Source organism: Tamandua tetradactyla, chromosome 8 (genome assembly GCF_023851605.1).
Source record: "Tamandua tetradactyla isolate mTamTet1 chromosome 8, mTamTet1.pri, whole genome shotgun sequence".
NCBI lineage: Eukaryota > Metazoa > Chordata > Mammalia > Pilosa > Myrmecophagidae > Tamandua > Tamandua tetradactyla.
The window spans coordinates 79,078,474-79,099,919 of NC_135334.1; the positions used below are offsets into that span (position 1 = coordinate 79,078,474).

At 36.2% G+C, this 21,446-nt stretch overlaps 1 pseudogene; it reads left to right on the forward strand.

The window, feature by feature from the left end:
- The first annotated feature begins 10,838 nt into the window (after window positions 1-10,838).
- LOC143645210 (zinc finger protein 706 pseudogene) lies at window positions 10,839-18,774 on the forward strand (annotated as a pseudogene).
- Window positions 18,775-21,446: the final 2,672 nt, after the last annotated feature.

Below are 21,446 nucleotides of genomic sequence, written 5' to 3' on the forward strand. Positions count from 1 at the left end.
TCTGGGGAAGAAGTATGTGGATAGACCTTTCTGAGTGGGCTAAAAACATGAAGATATTTGTGTCCCATGTGAATGCACACCAGAGGGTGACTTCAGCAGAGGAAGATTTTAATAATCAAGTGGATAAGATGACCCGTTCTATGGATACCAGTCAGCCTCTTTCCCCAGCAACTCCTGTTATTGCCCAATGGGCCCATGAACAAAGTGGTCATGGTGGTAGGGATGGAGGTTATGCATGGGCTCAGCAACATGGACTTCCACTCACCAAGGCTGACCTGGCTACAACCACTGCTGAGTGCCCAATCTGCCAGCAGCAGAGACCCACACTCAGCCCCCGATATGGCACCATTCCCCGAGGTGACCAGCCAGCTACATGGTGGCAGGTTGATTACATTGGACCACTCCCTTCATGGAAGGGGCAGCGATTTGTTCTAACTGGAATAGACACATACTCTGGATATGGGTTTGCTTTCCCTGCACGCAATGCTTCTGCCAAAACTACTATCCGTGGGCTTACAGAATGCCTTATCCATCGTCATGGTATTCCACATAGCATTGCTTCAGATCAAGGAACACACTTCACAGCAAATGAAGTGCGGGAATGGGCACATGCTCATGGAATTCTCTGGTCTTACCATGTTCCCCATCATCCAGAAGCAGCTGGATTGATAGAACGGTGGAATGGCCTTTTGAAAACTCAATTACGGTGCCAACTAGGTGGCAAAAACTTGAAAGGCTTGGGTAATGTTCTCCAGGAAGCTGTGTATGCTCTGAATCAGCGTCCGCTGTATGGTGCTGTTTCTCCCATAGCCAGGATCCATGGGTCCAGGAACCAAGGGGTGGAAATGGGTGTGGTGCCACTCACTATTACTCCTAGTGATCCACTAGGAAAATTTTTCCTTCCTGTCCCTGCTACCCTGAGTTCTGATGGTCTACAGGTTTTAGTTCCAAAACGGGGTGTGCTTTCTCCAGGAGAAACAACAGTGATACCACTGAACTGGAAGTTAAGATTGCCACCTGGTCACTTTGGGCTACTTATGCCTCTGGATCAACACACCAAGAAGGGGATTACATTATTGTCTGGGGTAATTGACCCTGACTATCAGAAGGAAGTAGGACTGCAACTACATAATGGAGGTAAAGAAGAGTTTTCTTGGAATATAGGAGATCCACTGGGGCGTCTATTAGTACTACCATGCCCTGTGATTAAAATTAATGGAAAACTGCAACAACACAATCCAGGCAGGACCACTAATGGCTCTGAGACTTCAGGAATGAAGGTTTGGGTCACCCCACCAGGCAAAGAACCATGGCCAGCTGAAGTGCTTGCTGAGGGGAAAGGGAACATGGAATGGGTAGTGGGAGAAGGTAGTGATAAATATGAACTTCGACCACGTGATCAGTTACAGAAACGAGGACTGTAATGCTGTTTTGTTCGTGTTATACTATTTAAGTTGTAAGATATCAAGTTTAAGAATGAATGTTGCCCAAGGATTTGCACGCTATTCTGGAGAGATTTAATGTGTTTCCAGTTATATGCAGAACAGTTGAGTATTGTCAGGTAAAAGAAAACATGTGTGCCTATTTGTTTTCATTTGGAAATTAAGTATGGTCTAAGGTGATATATATATATATAGGTGCCAAGTTGACAAGGGGGGACTGTCATGGTCAGGTTCATGTGTCAACTTGGCCAAGTTGTGGTACCTGTTCATCTGATTGGACAAGCGCTGGCCTGTCTGTTGCAATGAGGACATTTCATAGGATTAGGTCATGATCACATCAGCTACATCCACAGCTGATTCCATTTGTAATCAGCCAAAGGGGAGTGTCTTCTGCAATTAGTGATGCTAAATGCAATCATGGGAAGCCTTTTAAGGAGGACTCAGAGGAGACAGGTTCCATTCCTGCTTTGGCTGGTGAGCCTCTCCTGTGGAGTTCATCCAGGCCATCCATCAGAGTCATCGGCTTCGCAGCCTGCCCTGTAGATTTTGGACTCTGCATTCCTACGGTCACGTGAGACACTTTCATAAATTTTATATTTGAAAGTGTTCCCTGTTGATTCTGTTTCACGAGAGAACCCTAACTAATACACTAACCTTTCTCAAGTTGAACAGCATCTAAGTACATATTCTACTAACCCCACCTAATTTATTAAAGAATTTCAGTAGCTTACTGTGTCCTATAAACTCTCCTAGAGAAGTCTAAACATTTAAAGCCTGTTTATTAGTTTGTGTGTTCTGTCTAGTTATTAATTGGCATGTTACTTAAATATAATAAGTGTTAAATGTCTGTTTCAATTTGTTATTTGGTTTGTTTCTGCATCTGTATTAGTCAAAACTTCCTAACTGATTCCCTCTCAAAAATATTTCTGTTTCTGTTTCTTATATACTTGTTTCTATTTATATCTGTCTACCTGTTCAATGTGTATTCTCTTATTCCAGATGGTAATGGCAAATTTAAAAAAAAATCTTAAAATTCCATTTAAACAGCTTATAAGTAATTACATGTCATATACGTATATAAATTAATAGTTCTAAATTTGAAAAAACACCCTGAAAGGCAATATTCAAAAACATTCGTTTTATCATTAATGCAACTAAACCTGCTTAAAAAAAAACTGCCCCTGCAATTTCCCTAAAGCAGCAGAGAACTGCTAAAAGACTATCTCTAAAAGAAAAAATAAAATAAACAATAAAAAGCATAATGAAGTGGCATACAGTAAAATTGTAACTGTGTTAAAATACACTAAGTATATTCTGACAAGTTTTATTTTGATGGTAACTGTATGTTGTGAGTGGCTTGCTTGGAAACAGTTTCTGAAATTATTTTGGTAACTTAAATATGAAGGATATAAAGAATGTGTTTTTTTATTAAAAAGAAAAGAGAGTAGTTTTGAATGGTTGTTACAGATTCAGGAAAATGTAAAGCAAAACCTAAATTAATATGGAAGGTTTAGAAAGTTTGTGGAGAAAGAAATTGTGGTCAAGATTAAGAAAAGTTTGATGTATCTATAATACACTAAAAATACTAAACCAATGCTTCGTTTGTTGTTAAAATAATAAAGTTTTCTTAAATTAGTATTCCATCTTCAATATGAAAGAAGTAGTATAAAACGCAAAAGTTTATAGTGTGGCAAAAAAAAACTTCTTGTGTCTGTGTCTTTGTCTGTGTTATCATCAGCATACCCTTAGCTATTCATAATAAATCTTCTAAGTCTTTTCTTCACTTTAAATAAAAAACAAACTATTGTTTATGCATTGCATAAAAAATATGTTCAGTGCTATAAATTTCCCTGTTGATTTCATTGTTACACTCTAATGCTTCTCTAAAAGTGTTTGCAATAGACTACAAATCAGAAATTCACCTTCAACAACAAAAACTTGAAAAAGAAAGTCAGTATAACTGTGCATTGTATCTGTTAATTAACTAAACTCTAATAAATGTGCAAAAATAAAACAGAACATAAGCTCTGCCATAGTTTGTCAAGACAAAACTGAAAATATTTCTGAAAGTAACTTCATTTAAAAATGCTTATATAAATTATTAAAGCGAAAATCATAAACTTTTACTGTTATCTTTCAATTCCAAAATGCTCTACTCATACATAATCTAATAATTTCCTGGAACTTTAAATGACTATATGATACGTAAAACTCAAAATGGTTCTCCAGCTCTGAAAGTCAGCATGGGTTCACACAGCAGTTATTAAAATTTGCAACTGAAAATCTGTTACCCTAATTAAAGATGTGATGAAACTGATTTAGTTAAAACTAAAATAAATTAATTTACAAAGTAAAAAATAATATTGTCTATATTTTAAAGCTTTCACTTTAGTGTGAAATAAAAAGAGAAATGTTCATTTGTTCCAAAATTTAAGTTTTCTATAGCACACTATATAATTTAATCTGTCTAGTCAATTAATTTAAGCAGCTTTATAAGTTTAATTCAGCTTTTTAAAATATAACACATGGAATAAAGAATAAAATCTTAATATTCTGCACAAATTAATGCTTTGCAATAATGCATTAGAATATTTTATGTAGAAAATAAAAAGTGTTTATAAAATCCCTTGAGGAACTTGGAAAAATAAAATTATTAAACTTCCCCACCTGGAGAATTCCTGACATATTCTTAAGCAAGAGGGGCTCCCAATTTAATAAACCAATGTCCCAATTTTAAATCTTCCCCTCATAAAAGTTATTTCTATAATAACAAACTGAACCTACCTTTAATTAGTGCCTAAGAGTCATCTCCAGAAAATCTCTGTTATTGCTCAAATGTGATCTCTCTCTTTCTATCCCAAACTCTGAACTTCTCCCCAACATGGAACATAATCTCCAAGGGTATAAGCCTGGTCCTGGCATTCTGGGACATAACTGGCCCTGGATTTGTGATCTGTAAATTCCAAGGATAAGCCTAGACCCTTGTATCAAAAATTAACTGATCAAAATGGGGAAAAAATAAAGTTTCAATGGCTAAGGAATTTCAAATCTAGTCAAGAGGTCACTCTGGAGGTTGCTCTTACACAAGTTTTAGCCAAATTTTGCAAACTGCCACAATACAGCTAACTTCAACCAACAATATTCCTGGAAACCCTGAAAAACTATCCTGTGCTCTATAAAATTTTACTTATTAAGTTAGTTTTTCAGAGGCTTCAAACCTCCAGATTATTCCAATGCCTGAGAAGCTCTGAAAGGCAAAGATGATGGACTGTCGAAAAACAGCAAGCAGTTTCATTACATCTTCCCTTTATCCTTTAATAACAATGTCCCTTTTCAGCTTGCAAGCAGTTAGAGAGTCATTAAGCAGATATCCCACCTCATTTTTTGAGCCCTATCTCTTAAAACTCTTAACCAGCTTTATTTGAAAAACCATACAGACCTTAACCCAGGACCAGGTCAACAGTATAATGCTATTGCATGAATACCAATGTCAACCCTTACAGAGTGAAACAGAAGTTCTGTACACTGGGATGGGAAGGACAAATTCAACTCTGCCCAGTTACAGCAGGAAGTAGCCAGAACAGACTAAGGTTCCAACTCCCTTCCCATGCAACCAACCCCTACACTTCCAGTCTCATGTATTTTTTAAAACAAAAAGACTAGAAATCTTAGCATTCCCTGGAACCCTCACATCTCATCTCGCCCACTCTCATGATGTAGCTAGCCCTTAACATGTCTCCACACAGCAGTTGCAGACCACATTTCTTCAATAACTCTTTAATACAGCATCCACCCCCTGGCAACTGCATTCCTGTGATAATTCCCTTGCTTTTTGCCCACCAATACTACAGCAGCATTAAATTTTAAGCACGACCAAGGAAAAGTTGCTAACTCCCCAACTTCCCCCACCCGCCGAAGCCACATGTCACATCTGAATCCCTTTACTCACCCATCCAACCCAACACCTTATACTTCCAGTATTCAGGTCCCTCTTCATATACATATCAATTAAGAATGCTAGAGATTCCCCCTCACAAATTTGGCTAGGACTAACCAACTGTGGTTTATCTCCCCATAACAACAACCCACATCCATGGCCTATGTGACTGAAGGAGCAAATCACAGACTACATGCCAGAAGGCAACCCACCAATTCCTCCTAAGGACAGGATAGAAACCTAATGATTCCTTATTGGCTCTTAAGCCTCTCACTGGTAACCAAGTCCCACTACGTATCCAAAAATGTCACATCTCCTTACCCTATTTTCACACCGGTCAAAAATAGCCCATCAGCTATATTAACCCCTCCTTTCCCCACATAACACTAGGTATATAATGCTGTATGACCCTCCCAGAGATGGGCTGAAGTCTATTCTTCAGACTCCCTCTGTGGTGAGAGCTTCACAATAAACGGCCCCCTGCAATCATCAGTATCCGTGTCCCAATGTGCGCCATTTTTCTTAACACAGTATATAATTAACAACAGAATAAAGGCTTCTGTACTTTCACTTTATGTTCAGCAAAAGAAACTTCCATACTCTTTAAAAGAAAACCACTAAATCTAAATAGCCAACAATGAAAAATTCCCAGCAGCCACTTAAAAATCAATAGTCACCCTAAAAATCTGGAGAATATAAATGACAATCTCAATAGAAACAGACAGATTACAGAGATAATGAATTTATATGCTAAAAATATTAAAGCAAGTTTCATAAATATGTTCTAGGAGTTAAAAAAAAAACATAAGGAGAGAAAAGTAAGCTATGAAAAAGAAACCGAACAAATTTCCAGAGTGAAAATATACAATATCTAAAAGAAAAATAAAATTCACTGGACAGTCTTCAAAGCAGAATTGATATTGCAGGAGAGAAAAGATAAGATCAGTGAACTTAAAGTCAAAGGAAAGAAACTTTATTAAGTACAGCGAGAAATAATGCTGGAAAATATACAGAAACTTGGTGGCCTGGGAGAAAATATTAACAGCTCTGGTACTGATGTTATTGGTAATTGAAGGCATGGAAGGAGAGGAGGTAGAGAGGGAAAAAAGTAACAATGTACTTAGGTTTATAGCATACAGAGATGTAAGATGCATGGCAAAAATGTATAAAATTTTGGAGAGGGAAAAATCTTATATGTGAAGTGGTAAAATATTATCTGAAAGTTGATTATGATTTCTGAAAAAAATGCACATTTTGAAATACTGGAATATGTGTCAGGAAAATATTTCTTAAAAATCCCAGATACAAACATTTAAGATTTTAAGACATATGGTCACTGTTGCAACTCTGAATTCTGTTGTTATAGAGTGAAATCAGCCACAGTAGGCATTCATTACTCATATTGATAGGTTAAATGCATATGGTGTAAAGTAGTGGTTCTCAATGAAGGGGAAGCATTTTGTCCCGGTCCCCAGGGGAAATTTCTAAGCGCATTTCTGTTTGTTAGAACTGAGATTACTAGACTCTACTGAGAAGAGAACAAGTATGCTATTAAACATGCCACAATACATAGAACAGCCCTCCCCACAAACACAAAATTATTGTATAGCCCAAAATATCATTAGTGCATGGTTGAGATACCCTGGTCTAAATAATCCAAATAAAGGCAGTAAGAGAAAATGGGATTAAGTGAAAAAAAAGAGCAATTCTCACCTATATGTTGTCCACAAGAAATTCACATTAAATTTTAAAATACATGCAGAACACACAAAGTCGTAAGGAAGCTGGAGTGGTTGTTATTATCAGACAGATTCCCCTTTCTGGTATGGTTAAATATGAGCCTACTTAACCTTTGTATATAATGCCTGTCATGGTTGGGGACAGGTGTCAACTTGGCCAAGTTGTGGTACCTGTTCATCTGATTGGGCAAGTGCTGGCCTGTCTGTTGCAATGAGGACATTTCATAGGATTAGGTCATGATCACGTCAGCTACATCCACAGCTGATTCCATTTGTAATCAGCCGAAGGGGAGTGTCTTCTGCAATTAGTGATGCTAAATGCAATCATGGGAAGCCTTTTAAGGAGGACTCAGAGGAGACAGGTGGCATTCCTGCTTTGGCTGGTGAGCCTGTCCTGTGGAGTTCATCCAGGCCATCCATTGGAGTCATCGGCTTCACAGCCTGCCCTGTGGATTTTGGACTCTGCGTTCCTACAGTCACGTGAGACACTTTCATAAATTTTATATTTGCAAGTGTTCCCTGTTGATTCTGTTTCTCTAGAGAAGCCTAACTAATACAATGTCTATTAAACCTTGGGAGAAAATAAAACTGAAAGCACTAGAGAGTGAACAAAAACATAAGCATGGTAGAGGTGAGTTGAAACTTGGAGGAAGAAAATGGTATAGAGTTTGTCATTTTTATTCAGTTTAACTTGAAGGGATGATAAAGTCAGTATAAAACATTAGAATGCTTAAAAACTCTGATAGAAAACCAACCACATTTTTACCTGTCCTAAAAGAACTAGAGGACAGAGTTTTTTGGCAACAATAGTTGCTGCAAAGACAAACAAGAATCTAGGTAAACAGAGGAACAGAATATGGAAAACTCAAATTCTGAATGTAAACAGTACCAAGTCTATAGTTAATTACTACCCCCAAACATCCTCAGAGTAGATACAATGTGACTCTAATAAAAATTCAGATCTGAGTTAATACGCAAGTGCTTGTCAAAGAGGAAGATTTACCAATATGAGTCTACCTAGGTGAAATCCCTGCTAAAATGAAATCTTCAGTTCCCTTTGGAAGGCCATAACAGAATCTGCAACCTCCACAATGTCAAGCTCACAATATTCAGATCTCAATCATAAATTAGTCAGTATACAAAGAACTAGAAAACAATGCTCCAATCCCAAGAAAAAAGGCTATCAACTGAGACACAAGATTACCTATGTACATCAAATGATGCAATTAAAACTTTGGAGTTGCTAATACACATGGAAGTAATGAAAATATGCTTGCAATGAATGAAAAGATGAGAAGTCTCAAGAGACAAATAAATGATATTGAAAAGAAACAAGTATAAACCAAAAACTTGCAATATTTGAAATTTCAAAGTTACTGAATGTACAGAGCAGCAGAATGGATATGCCAGAAGAATGAGTCAATGAATTTGATGATAGGATGAAAAAAATATTAACCTAAAGGAAACAGAGAACACAAAGTCAAAGAAAATAACAGAAGCTCAAGAGACCTGTGGCAAGTCTTACCTACATGAAACTGACATCCCAAGGGGCAGATGACAGAGATTAGGGTGAAAAGATTAGAAGATATAAAAACTGAAATTTCCCCAAATCTAGAAAATAATCATAAAAGTATTGTTCTAGTTTGCTAGCTGCCAGAATGCAATATACCAGAAATGGAATGGCTTTTCAAAAGGGGAATTTAATAAGTTGCTTATTTACAGTTCTAAGGCTGAGAAAGTGTCCCAATTAAAACAAGTCTATAGAAATGTCTAATCAAAGGCATCCAGGGAAAGATACCTTGGTTCAAGAAGGCCGATGAAGTTCAGGGTTTCTCTCTCAAGTGAGAAGGCACATGGCAAACACAGTCAGGGCTTCTCTCTCAGCTGGACAGGCACATGGCGAATACGGTGTCATCTGCTTGCTTGGTCTCCTGGCTTCCTATTTCATGAAGCTCCCCGGGAGGTGTCTTCCTTCTTCATCTCCTAAGGTCGCTGGCTGGTGGACTCTCTGCTTCATGGTGCTGCAGCATTCTCTGCTCTCTCTGAGTCTCTCTGAATCTCTCATTCTCCAAAATGTTTCCTCTTTTATAGGACTTCAGAAACTAATCAAGACCCACTCAAATGGGTGGAGACATGTCATCCTCTAATCCAGTTTAACAACCATTCTTAACTAAATCACATCAACCAGGGAGATGATCTCATTACAGTTTCAAACATACAGTATTGATTAGAGATTATTCTACCTTTATGAAATGGGATTTATATTAAAACATGGTTTTTCTTAGGGGGCATACTTCCTTTCAAACCAGCACAAGTATGGATTCAAGGATCACTGCAAACTATAAGCAGCGTAAATACCAAACAGTATAAACAAGGAAAAAAGGCCTATTCACATCATACTCAAACTTCTGAAAGCCAAAGATGATAGAAAATGTTTGAAGGGCACCCAGAAAAAAAAATACATGTTATAAAAGAACAGAAAACTTTTCAAGTTGGTTCTTACTCTTCCTTAGAAAATAGGGAGGATAGAAACAATAGAATAATACATTTAATTTACCAAAACAAAAATCAAAATTATCAATCCTGAATTCTCTATATAATAAAAATATCCTTCAATAATGCATGTATCCTTCAATAAAGACATTCTCAGGTAAAACAAAAGTAAATTTTTCCTGAGACACTACAGAACAAGAATACAAAAAGTATCCCTCAAGCTAAAGCAAAATGATAGCAGATGGAAACATGGATATATAGTAAAGAATTAAGACCACTGGATGTGGTAAGTATTAGATAAATAAAAAGGATGATTCCTTTCTCCTAAATTCTTGACAATATTTAGGACCATTTAAGACAAAAATTCAAACCGTGTCCAGTAGGGTTTGTGAATTTTGAAGATGTTATACACATAACAATTATATCACATATTTCATACATTTTATTTGAAGTGGTGTAATATTAACCTAATATAAGCAGGCTGTGAAAACTCAAGGATGTATACTGCAATCCCTAGAGAAACCACTAAAAAATAATGCAAAGATATTATCTTAAAAGCCATTAATGGGGTAGGGTACAAGGGTAGCTCAGTGTTAGAATTCGCCTGTCATTCAGGAGACCCAGAATCAATTCCCTGTTCATGCACTTCCCAAAAGAGCAAACAAACAACAAACAGATAAGAATTCAACAAATGGTGCTGCAATAATGGGATACTTACATGGAAAAATAATGAAATGTGACTCTGCCATACAGCATACGAAGAAAAAAAACAGCCAATGGACAAATTAAAATATTTCTAAAAATTCCATAAAATTTCAGGAAACAAAAAACAAAGTAAAAAAATAGTGGACAAAAAGGAGACAAAATTTTAAAGTAACAACTAAATCCATACATGCTAGCTGTCATATTAAAAATTCATGGACTGGGGGTGCGAAGTTAGTTCAGAGGTAGAATTCTCACTTGCCTGGCAGGTCGATACCTGGCCCATTCACTTCCCACCTGCCAGAAAAAAAAAAACACAAGCAAACAAACAAACAAAACCAAACCAACAAAAATTAAATAAATGGTGCTGCCATAGCAGAATACCTACATGGAAAAAGAATGAAATGTGACCCCACCATACAGCATGCAACAACAACAACAATAAAAAAAATCATGGACTAAACACTACAATTCAAAGGCAGAAACTGCAAAAAGGGACTTAAAAAAAAAAGGCAAAAACCAACTATGAACTGTCAACAGGAGATTCAAGCCAAATATAAAGACAAAAGTGAAGAGATAATGGGTGGAAAAAGGCATTCCAGTCAAGCAGAAGGTATTTCTATCAGAAGAGATAGATTTCAGAACAAAAAAAAAGATAAAAAAGGAGTCAACTCATCACCAAGACATTACAGTTCAAAATTTACATGCGCATAGTAGTAGAGTTATAATTTATATGAAGGTAAAGCTAACAAGTGAAAAGGGAAGAACACAAACCCACAAATTTAGCTGATTTCAACACCCCTCTCAGTAATTAATAGGACAAAGATACAAAATCATCACTCCCCCATCAACCAATTTTCTTTTATTTGGCATTTATACAATACTACAAATAAAGGAAGTAGATACACAATCTTTTCCAATAAATATGGAATATTCACCTTTGATATAATAGGACATGAACACAAGCTAATATTAAAAAGATTAGCTATATAAAGCATAAAATCTGACCACAAAAGAAATGTTAAAAATCACTAAGAAATTATATCTAATAATTACAGAGAAATTAGGAATAAAACACACTTATAAATAGTATATAAGCCCAACCTAAGTAATATATAAATCTAAAGAAAAGTTAGAATATCTTTAATGAACGATAATAAAAACAAAACATATCAAAATTTGTGAGAAGTAGCTAATCAGTGCTTGAGGCAAGTATATAACACTAAATGCTCATATAAAAGAATAAAGGTATAAATTAATGCTCTGCTCTTTCCCCCTTAAGAACTAGAATAAAGAACATATTCATCCTAAAGTAAATGGAATGAAACTAATAGAAAAAGGCGAAATATCAAAATAATGCTAAAAAAGGGGGAGGTGGTCAATGAAACCTAAATTGATACTGTGATAGAAAAATAAAATGAATATAAGTTCAAGTAAGGTGATAAATACAACAAAAGAGGGAGAAAACCACATATTTCCAGTATTAGGAATGTAAAGCAAGAAATCACAGAAATAATGCAGCCTTTAAAAGGATAACTAGAGTATTACAAAAAACTTCCTCCCGTTAAATTTGACAACTAGACAAAACGGGCAAATTCTTGAGTAACACACATGACCAAATTGAAATAGGAGCAGGCAGGCGCCCTGGAGAGTAGGAAGGCTCTGGGACTGTTGCTTTCTGTAGAAACAGAGCTCAAAGGATATTAAGGAATGATGAGAAAGAAAGAAAGGAAGAAAGAAAGAAAGACACAGACGGGCTCAGGGGGTCTGAAGTCTGTCTGAATCAAGCTTCAGACCCCCTGAGCCCATCTGTGTCTTTCTTTCTTTCTTCCTTTCTTTCTTTCTCATCATTCCTTAATATTCTTCGAGCTCTGTTTCTACAGAAAGCAATATTTGGCACCCAAACGTGGGGCTCGAAGAAGAAGACTCCAAATCAATATTAAGGAACCAAGGAAAAGTCTCATTAGAGGCATGTGTGTCCAGCCGATACAAGAGGACTTGAGTCATATTGGTAAAGTAAGCATTTTCCTTGGATCATCAGGGTAACGGGTAATCATAATAGGCGGCTGGAGGAGTATGTGTGTGTGTTAAAGCTACTGGGGTGCCTGTTAAAACATCTGAATTAGTAAGCTTATTTGATCTCATTCAAAAACATTGTTGTAGGTTTCAGCCTTAAGGTCATAATGTTTTAAATCTTAAGTAATGGAAATTCGTTATGAAGGCTTTGCAGTGAATATAAGACGGGGAAAATATTCCTGTTTCTATTTGGTGATTGTGTTCAGTCAGGCAATGAACTACCTGGCTCATGCTTTGTCTTAAACTCTAAGTTGTATTTCTTCTCAATCTCCCACCACCACTTCTTACCCTGTTTCGACAGTTGCTTGAGCTGGACTCGGCAATTGGCACCCAAACAGGGATCTAATAAGGGAACTCTTAAAGCATAAAGTGAGGAGATGCTCCAGGGACATCCATTACAAATACTACAGGTGGGCCTTTTTGGGTTGAGCAGTAGCCCTTATCTGTAGAGAGGTTTGAGGCTCTGACTCGGTTGATTTGGGAACAGTTTGGAGCAGGACATTTAGAGGAATCTTGTGGTTCTTGGAATTCTCCAATATTTATTGCAGGAGGGAGGTCAGGAAAATGGAGAATGTTGACTGATTTGATAAAAGTTGATACTGTGGTTCAGCCTATGGAGTCATTGCAGCCTGGCTTGCCCACACCAGTTGTAATTTCTAAGAACTGATTTATTATGATAGATTTTAAAAATTGCTTCTTTGCTGTGCCTTTGGCAGAGCAGGATAAAGAAAGATTGGTTTCTGGGCTTGTTCTTGATGGGCTGCCTTTATATAGGGATTCATGTACACCTGAGTTAGAAAGTATTCAGTGAGAGGGGTGCCATACCAAACGGGGGTCAGTGCTCATTGATGGTTCCTGTGGCAGGTTGGTCCCCAACAGGGTGTGCAGTTCGGGATTGTAGTTCTGACTCAAGGTATTCTGTTAGGTTACCTTTGTTTAGTCTGAATGATTATTCTATGGGATTTATACCAATACTACAGGTAAAGTCCTATGACTCAGAATGGGAACGGCAACCCCATCTCCTTTTGTTAACTTAAATCCTCAATAAACAGCAATTTGGAAACTGGCCATGAGTTTAGCTCCTATTCATGTTTGAAAAGAGAAATATATTTTAAGAACTTTAAAACTAAAAATTCTTGTTAAAAACTATATATTGATAGTTATGCATATTTGAAACATTAAAGTATTTTAAATATTTAACATTATTCTAACAAATTTAATTTTGATGGTAATTACATATGTGGTAAAATATTTGTTCAAAGTAATGATTTAAGTATGAAAAATATGAAAGATGTATTTTTATTAATAGGAAAACAGAATAGTTTTATCCTAAAATGAATAACTGTTACTAAGCGAGAAAAATATAGGACAAAGCCTAAACTAATATAATAAGTGCTGAGGGTTTATAAAATTAGAAATTATGGTTAAAATCAAGAAAGATTTAATGAGTCTAAAATGACAATGTTTTCTTGGACTTTTAGCCTGTTCTAATGAAAGGATATAAAAAAAAATTCTAAATAATTAGTTAGAAAGCAAAGAGTCTGTGTTTTATCAAAATAACTTATGTTAACTTTTATCATGTTATTATCTGTATAAAAAATACTGATTTTCTCCTGGGTATCATTATACTGGCAAAAAGTGCTTCTTGCCCTAAACCAGGTGGCTTAATCTATTAATCTAAGTACTATTACTATAAATGAATCTATTACTGACTAAATAATATTCAAATCATTTAAATACCTAAATTCCTTAAAGCCAAAATACTTTAATGCTTTGTTCAGTGTTTATATAAACTATATATGTATAAACTAAATTTATCCCAAGATAACCATGGCTTATATTGGAAGCAGATCAGATTTGAGGGTTGAATGCAAGGAAAAAATATACTTGTGGAGTCTTTTTTGTTCACCTGATGTTGCCATTACATGCAACTGATATTGCTATCACATGACCTTGGTAAGAAATAGTTAAAATGTACACTCTAGTGGGAGGACTGGCTATCCCCCCAGAAGGAGGTGTACTTTAATAAAGATATCTAGGTCCCAGGAAGCTCCTCTTGGTCCCTAGCCAGTTCCCAGAGGACCCAACTGGGCCCGGTCATGTAAGCAAATCAGAATTTGGCCACTATTGTGAGAAAATATAAAAACTGCATGAAATAAATTTAAAATTAGCAAAAATGCACAACCAATTATAAAGAATCCACATTCTTGCATTCCTTTTTAATCAATCCAATGAATTCAATTTTAAAAATCTGGTCATTTACTATGGGTACACATCACTATTGACACTCTGCTTTCATTTTTGCTACCTGCCACTTTAGGGATTCCTAATTATATGTTACAAAACTTGTTTGATATTTTACAAGGAGATTCTGATTTATTAAGCAAAAGGCAGTTAACAGCTGCAGCTGAATGAGAGTTACAATTAATTGAACAATGCATTCAAAAAGGACAGCTTGTTCAAATAGATCTAAAAAAGCCTGTTTATTTTATTATTTTCTTTACCTTGCAATCTCCCACAGGCCTATTTTAGCAAGACGGTGTTTTAAAATGGATTTTTTTACCAAACAATTGACAAAATGTTTAAATACATACTTGCAAAAGATTATTTCTTTAATAGTCAAAGGTCACCAAAGATATTATCAATTAAGAGGTCATGATCCCTAATTTCATAGTGTGTGATCTCACAAAGGAAGAGGTTCAAAGTCTATATATTTTCAATACCTCTTGGCAAATAGCATTAAGTGACTTTAAAGGACAAATGAATAATCATTTGCTATGTCAAAACTTTTACAATTTTTAAAAATGAATGCAATGGATTTTGCCTAAAATAGTTCCAGCTTCCCCACTAGCTATTACTGTCTTTACTGATGATAATATTAATGGGAAGCCTGCATATGTCACCCCAGTGGAAAACAAGTCAGAAAATGCCTTATACCTCAGCCCAGCATACTGAATTAGCAGCTGTAATTCAAGTATTGCAAAGTTTTCCACAATCTCTTGATATTGTTTCTGATTTTGAATATGTTTACCAAACAGTTACTCACATTGAGACGGCTTCTTTGTTTAAAATAAATGAATTGTCCTGAATGTTTTTACATTCACAAACATTAGTCAAAAGCTGAATTACTCCCCTTTTTATCATGCATATAAAGAGCTCAAACCAATCTTCCAGGTCCTTTATCATTACAAAATCAGCAAGCAGATACTCTTATGGGGGTAATGCAAAATCCCACAACATTTCACAAATTGACTCATCAATAGCAAAGGGCTGTGAAAGAAATTTCCATCTTTTTTAAACAGCAAGCTCAGGACATTATTAGGACTTGTCAAACCTGTAGGCCTTTAAATGCACTCCCATTTGCATCAGGGATTAATCCTAGAGGTAAAAAAGCAAATGAATTATAGCAAATGGATGTTACTCGTATTTCACATTTTAGTAAAATGCAATATGTACATGTTATCATACACACTTGTTCTCATTTCATCTGGGCTACCGCACAATCTGGAGATTGTTTTTGCCATGTTCAATCACATTTACTTAATGCTTTTGTTGTTGTGGGATGCCCTCAATCTATTAAAACGGACAATGGTCCTGTTTATACAGGAAAACAATTTCATAAATTTTGTACTACTTTTAATATTACTCATATTACAGGAATTCCACACAATCCCTCAGGGCAAAGAATTATTGAACGAGCAAACCGGACGCTAAAGTCTATGCTTTTAAAACAAAAAGGGGGAGACGATGATCAGGAGGATGATGTTATGAAAATAAGTACTCCTAAAGATCAATTAGCAAAGGCATTGTTTACTCTAAATTTTTAAAACATTTATCATAATTCATCACAGACTCCAGCAGAACAACATTTTAGCAATTTGGAAAAGAAAAATGATATATCCCAAACAGAACTGCAGCTGCAACCAATCTATTGGAAAGATGTTAAAGATGATTTATGGAAACCAGGAATGGTAAAGGTGTGGGGTAGGGGATTTGCTCTTGTCATTGCAGATGACGGAACTTCAGTTTGGATTCCCTCGAAGAGAATAAAACCCAGGCATATCGACCTGGACAAAAAATAACTAAATGGGTAATGTATACTATAGGACAGGGACATATTTATACTTACTGGGATTATCTGTGAGCCCTAACATGGGCCAATCCAACTTTACCAAAATGACCTAAATACAAGTTTAGGATTCCCAGGTCCAGTAAGAGGAAAACTGATGTCAAATTTAATTCCATTTTTAGAAAGACCTATATGCTTAACTCTGGATACAAAGGATGCTTGCCTGTTAGGTGGGAAAGAAAGTTGGAATGGATGGCAGTCATGTCATATGGATCGAGCAGTTATCATAATTAATGATTCCTATGGAATTGTAAGATTCCCCTGTGGGGTTGAAGATAACTGAGACTATATGGATAGGTAAGCTAAACCAGAGTTATTACATAGAGGATGATTTCTGCCATGATTTGGGATGATAAATACATTATTCAGAGAAATTTATGGGGAATTTTCCTAGGACTGGGACCAATTTTCATAGTGAATTCTAGTAACTATAACTTCTCTTTAGCAGCCATAAACACTATATACAAATATGTATTAGAGATCCATATATACTTGTTAAAGTTCATATGCATATAAGAAATCAAACTTCTAATTGTGAAAATTATTCTCTATTCACTTGTCCCCAAGCATTTATGTTGCAGGAAAATGAGATGATTATAGCAGCAAGGAGAAGAGGTATTTGGCTGCCGGTGCAGATGTCAAGATCTTTGCAATCCTCTCCAGAAACACATATACTGATCCATTTGGCAAAAGAATATCTAAAAAGGACTAATAGACTAATTGGATTCATTATTGCATCTGTCATTGGAATCATTGGAAGCATCACAGTGGCTGCAGTCGCTGAAACCGCATTGCAACAAACTATACAGATGCAGCATTGTTAGAAAAACACCAATGAACTGTGGCATAGAGAATCTCATTGATGAGCAAACTAATAATGGACTAAATAATATAGAAATGACATTGGTTCATATTGGAGATCAAATGTATAATTTAAATTTTTTACAAAGTTTAAAGTGTAAAAGGAATAAGAGCAGTTTTTGTATTACCCTCTTTTAACATATGACTTGTTTGAAATAGAATGGGAAAAGGGAATAGGCATCTTTTAAGGCTTTCAGATAGTTTAAGTCCTGATATCTTAGAATTACAAAAAAGGGGTATTAGAATGTAAATTAGAATAATCTACATATAGCCTATGGAAGTAATGTTACACAATCACTTACCCAAGAGCTAAAAAACCTTAGGTTTGGGGCTGTTTATACTTTGCTTCCTCCTCAGCTGTGTTTAACAACAAAGAAAAAGGTGATTCTTGCAAAAACTCGTTGGCTTTCTCCTGAATCAAAGTCAGAGAGCTTGACTGGCAGCCAATGACGGGTAAGACCCTTCAGAGCCTAAGGGCAACCTAAGACAGGCGCGGTCACCTCTGCTTATAGTCACCCTAAAAAGGTGATTCTTGTTTTCCTCGGCTTATAAAATAAAAAGGGGGAAATGTAGAAGCCAAGAGTTTAAAGCAAGACCTACAGAATTTGTTGCAAGCTGCTGACCTCGGGATGGCAGCAGTAAACTGTGGCGATTGTTATGTACAGCAGTCTGGGAGGAAGAGAATGTTTACCCAAAACAGTTATGTTAAGTATGAAGGACACTGTGAGATAAGAATCTTGCTCCCTCAGGAAATGCCTGCATATCTATTGACTTCCTGTGGTATATAACTAGGATCCAGTTGAGAATAAAGTTGTCTGAAGTCTGTCTGAAGTAAACTCAAGCTTCAGACCCCCTGAGCCCGTCTGTGTCTTTCTTTCTTTCTTCCTTTCTTTCTTTCTCATCATTCCTTAATATCCTTCAAGCTCTATTTCTACAGAAAGCAACATGGGACAACTGGGAGAGTGTGGCAGCTTGTGCAGGCAGGAGGTGCAGTAGTGCCCCTAAGGCTGAGGCAGCAGCAGGTGGGGTGGCATCCACTGTGCTGCTCCCTCCTCTCCTCTTTCCCCCTCTGAAGGTTGAAGAAGGCAGAGGCGGTGCTGGGCCAGCTTCTGATGACCTCACAGGATGTCTCATGCAGTGCAGGGTGAGACAGTACTGTTCCTCCAACTATAGCTCGTGGACAGCTGATGATTCAATCTCAGCAGGAAAATGACAAATAGCAAGCTGGGCAAAAGAGAAACAAGGGCATGACCGAAAAGCTGCTACCAAACCTCCCTCTACACTTGCACTTCTGTAAGACACAAATGCCAGATCCCAAGACCTTCAAGCAGCACTTTGAGAAGCAAGAGTCCTAAGACTCCACTTCCTCCAGAATTATCTCATGTTCAGGTATGATGTTGTTGACAGGTGAATTCATGACACCTATGACTCCACTACTGTCTCAGAACTGAGTGACAAACCTGCAGTTGCATTGCTAACAAATCATTGATCAGCAAAACTACAGGGGCTACAGAAACTCATTTTTATGCTCTTCCCTTTTGGACTTCAAGCAAAGACAATTCTCTATAAATGTATAGATGACACTGATTTCTAAATCTGAAAATCGTTCTTGTTTAATTACAACTGTGTTATACTGATATTTATATTGCGTAAAGAACACATTTAATAAAATAGTGCTTTGATTTTACAACATTACAGGATAAATGGTTCTAGAAATTCTACTCTAACTTTCAACATTATTTATATTATCAAAATCTAATTAATTCTGAAAAATAAAAATAAAAATCTAATGAATTCATCAGCTAGAATTGCATGCACCATTCCTATCTCCATTTCTCAGCTTAGAGGCAGGTTCATTTTTCTGGAGGTAACTCAGTCATTACATTTGTGGACGCAATTTTAGTGGAAAACCATTATCTAGGTGAAGAATGATTCACCTGCTACCTTAGTATATGACAATCTTGTGCCATTTCCCCATTTGATCATGTCTTATGTTTGAGGCTGGAACATTAGAACTTGCCATATGACCAGGCTAGAGTTGTCATCCAGGGATATCTTGCAGATAATGCATAGATTCATAAAGTGTTTGGAATGTCAGAGAGCTCAGCTGAAATATTAGACATGGAAGTAAATATCATAATGAAATCATAAAGCTTTGTGTTTAAAGTAAAATATGGATGGAACAAATCATGTGAAATGGTAAAGAGCTATCTTTTATAAATTATAATTGATCATTTGAAAGTTATTCAAGTTCTTAATTTGAAATTGAGATTCAAAGTTTTTAAGGGAGATTTTGGAAGTTAATGATTTGGCCAAGTGTATGAATGGATTATGCATACAAGAAGATTGAAATGATTTCTGCGTGGACTAATACCCAAGACCCTCTTACACACTTCTTTTCAACGTTGTTGTTGATTTTAATAGTTTACCATGTTTTGGTTCCTAAAATCAAAGACTACATGTAAAGTATGACATCAGACTAAACTATAAAATGATTAAAATTGGTCCATATGTACAATATTTTGGAAAGGAAGGGAAGTGGGTTGTTTCAGATGAATGAGGTAAATCCTAGAAAATTAAGGAATACTAACTACCTGTATGGGTCTTCCAGTTGGCTGTTATCAACTATTAACCTACACGACTGAAACTGCTATAACTGATGTTTACTTTCAATTTATTCTAAATGCTGAAGTTGATATAATAGGAGGAATGCTCAAATATTAACTGATAATTGCTTATAGCTGCCTTCCTGGTCCTCTGCATTACAAAATACATTCACTCTTTCTGCTGTAACTCATCACTGCATTTGCTTTTAGCTGTGGATATTATGTCCACATTGTTTGTCTTCAGAATAAGTTTAAAATATATTTCTAAGAAAAAGTTCAAGTGGTGATGTGTTCTAAGCAACTCCTATCCTCATACCGTAACTTTCAAATATACTCCTTTTGCTTCATGTATTACATCTCCCAAGTTTCAGATTCAACATTTGTTGTTTCTTGATTTGTTGGTTACCAGAACATTAGAATTGTGTCCGATTTCTTGTGGACATGAGATAAGTTATGGTTAACTTATAATTTCAGTTTTTAAAAGTACTTTGTTTAAGTTTAGTAACAGACCATTTTAGAACCATTCACAAATTTTGTTTCTTTTTTCATTTGTTTACTAATTCAGAATAAAAAAGTTGTGTTCTTCTATTTTACCCTTTTTATAAGCAGTTGTGGAGACACTATATTTATCTCTGTAACTCAGTGATGAGGAAACAGCTACCTTTATCTCACATAAGACACTAATTCTCATACTTCATGTAGGGGATGTTAGTATAATCTCATTTTATTTTGTTTGATTAAATCTACTCTAAAGGGAAAACATAATTCTTAAATATTCTTGGCATCTAATTTGAAGATTCTTTTACCAATCACTGCAAGTTTTGTTACAAAACTGTTATTGTGTCTTCAAAGAGTTGATGAAACAGAGAGAATTTCCAATAGTTGCCAAAAACTGAGGCTAAAATTATACTTATTTCCATTCTTCTCATATGGATCTCCATCTCCATGCTTAACTGAGAGACTAGGACTAAGTGGTATGCTGTAATGAATTATTCAAGATATTGGAGATGGGGCAAGATAAGGGCATAGGGAGGTGTGGAATTTGGCTAGTTCTCTAGGGAAGCTAGAGAATAATCAGTAACTGTCTGTAACAACTGCTTGGGGAACTTCTATGACCAGAGACATGTTGTAGAGCAGTCTGGAATGGGAAGAAAGGCCAAGATCACAGTGTAGAACTGTACATAAAGTCCCCCAAACTGGAGACTGGTGTCCCTCCCCCACTATCATACACACTGTTTTGGATTGAATTCCCCATTGGAAGAAGAAGCAGTCTGTACGAGGAGCAAGGCATGGAGAGTTCAAACAAACTCCAGTTACAGATTTAATTAACAAATTTGGACTGCTGAATACAAACCCCAAGCACAGATAAATTCAGAACAAGCATGAAAAGAACTCTGTGGTCTCTCTTGACAGAGAAAAGGTGTGGCTGATGAGAAAGAACAAAACAAAACACAGGCTCTT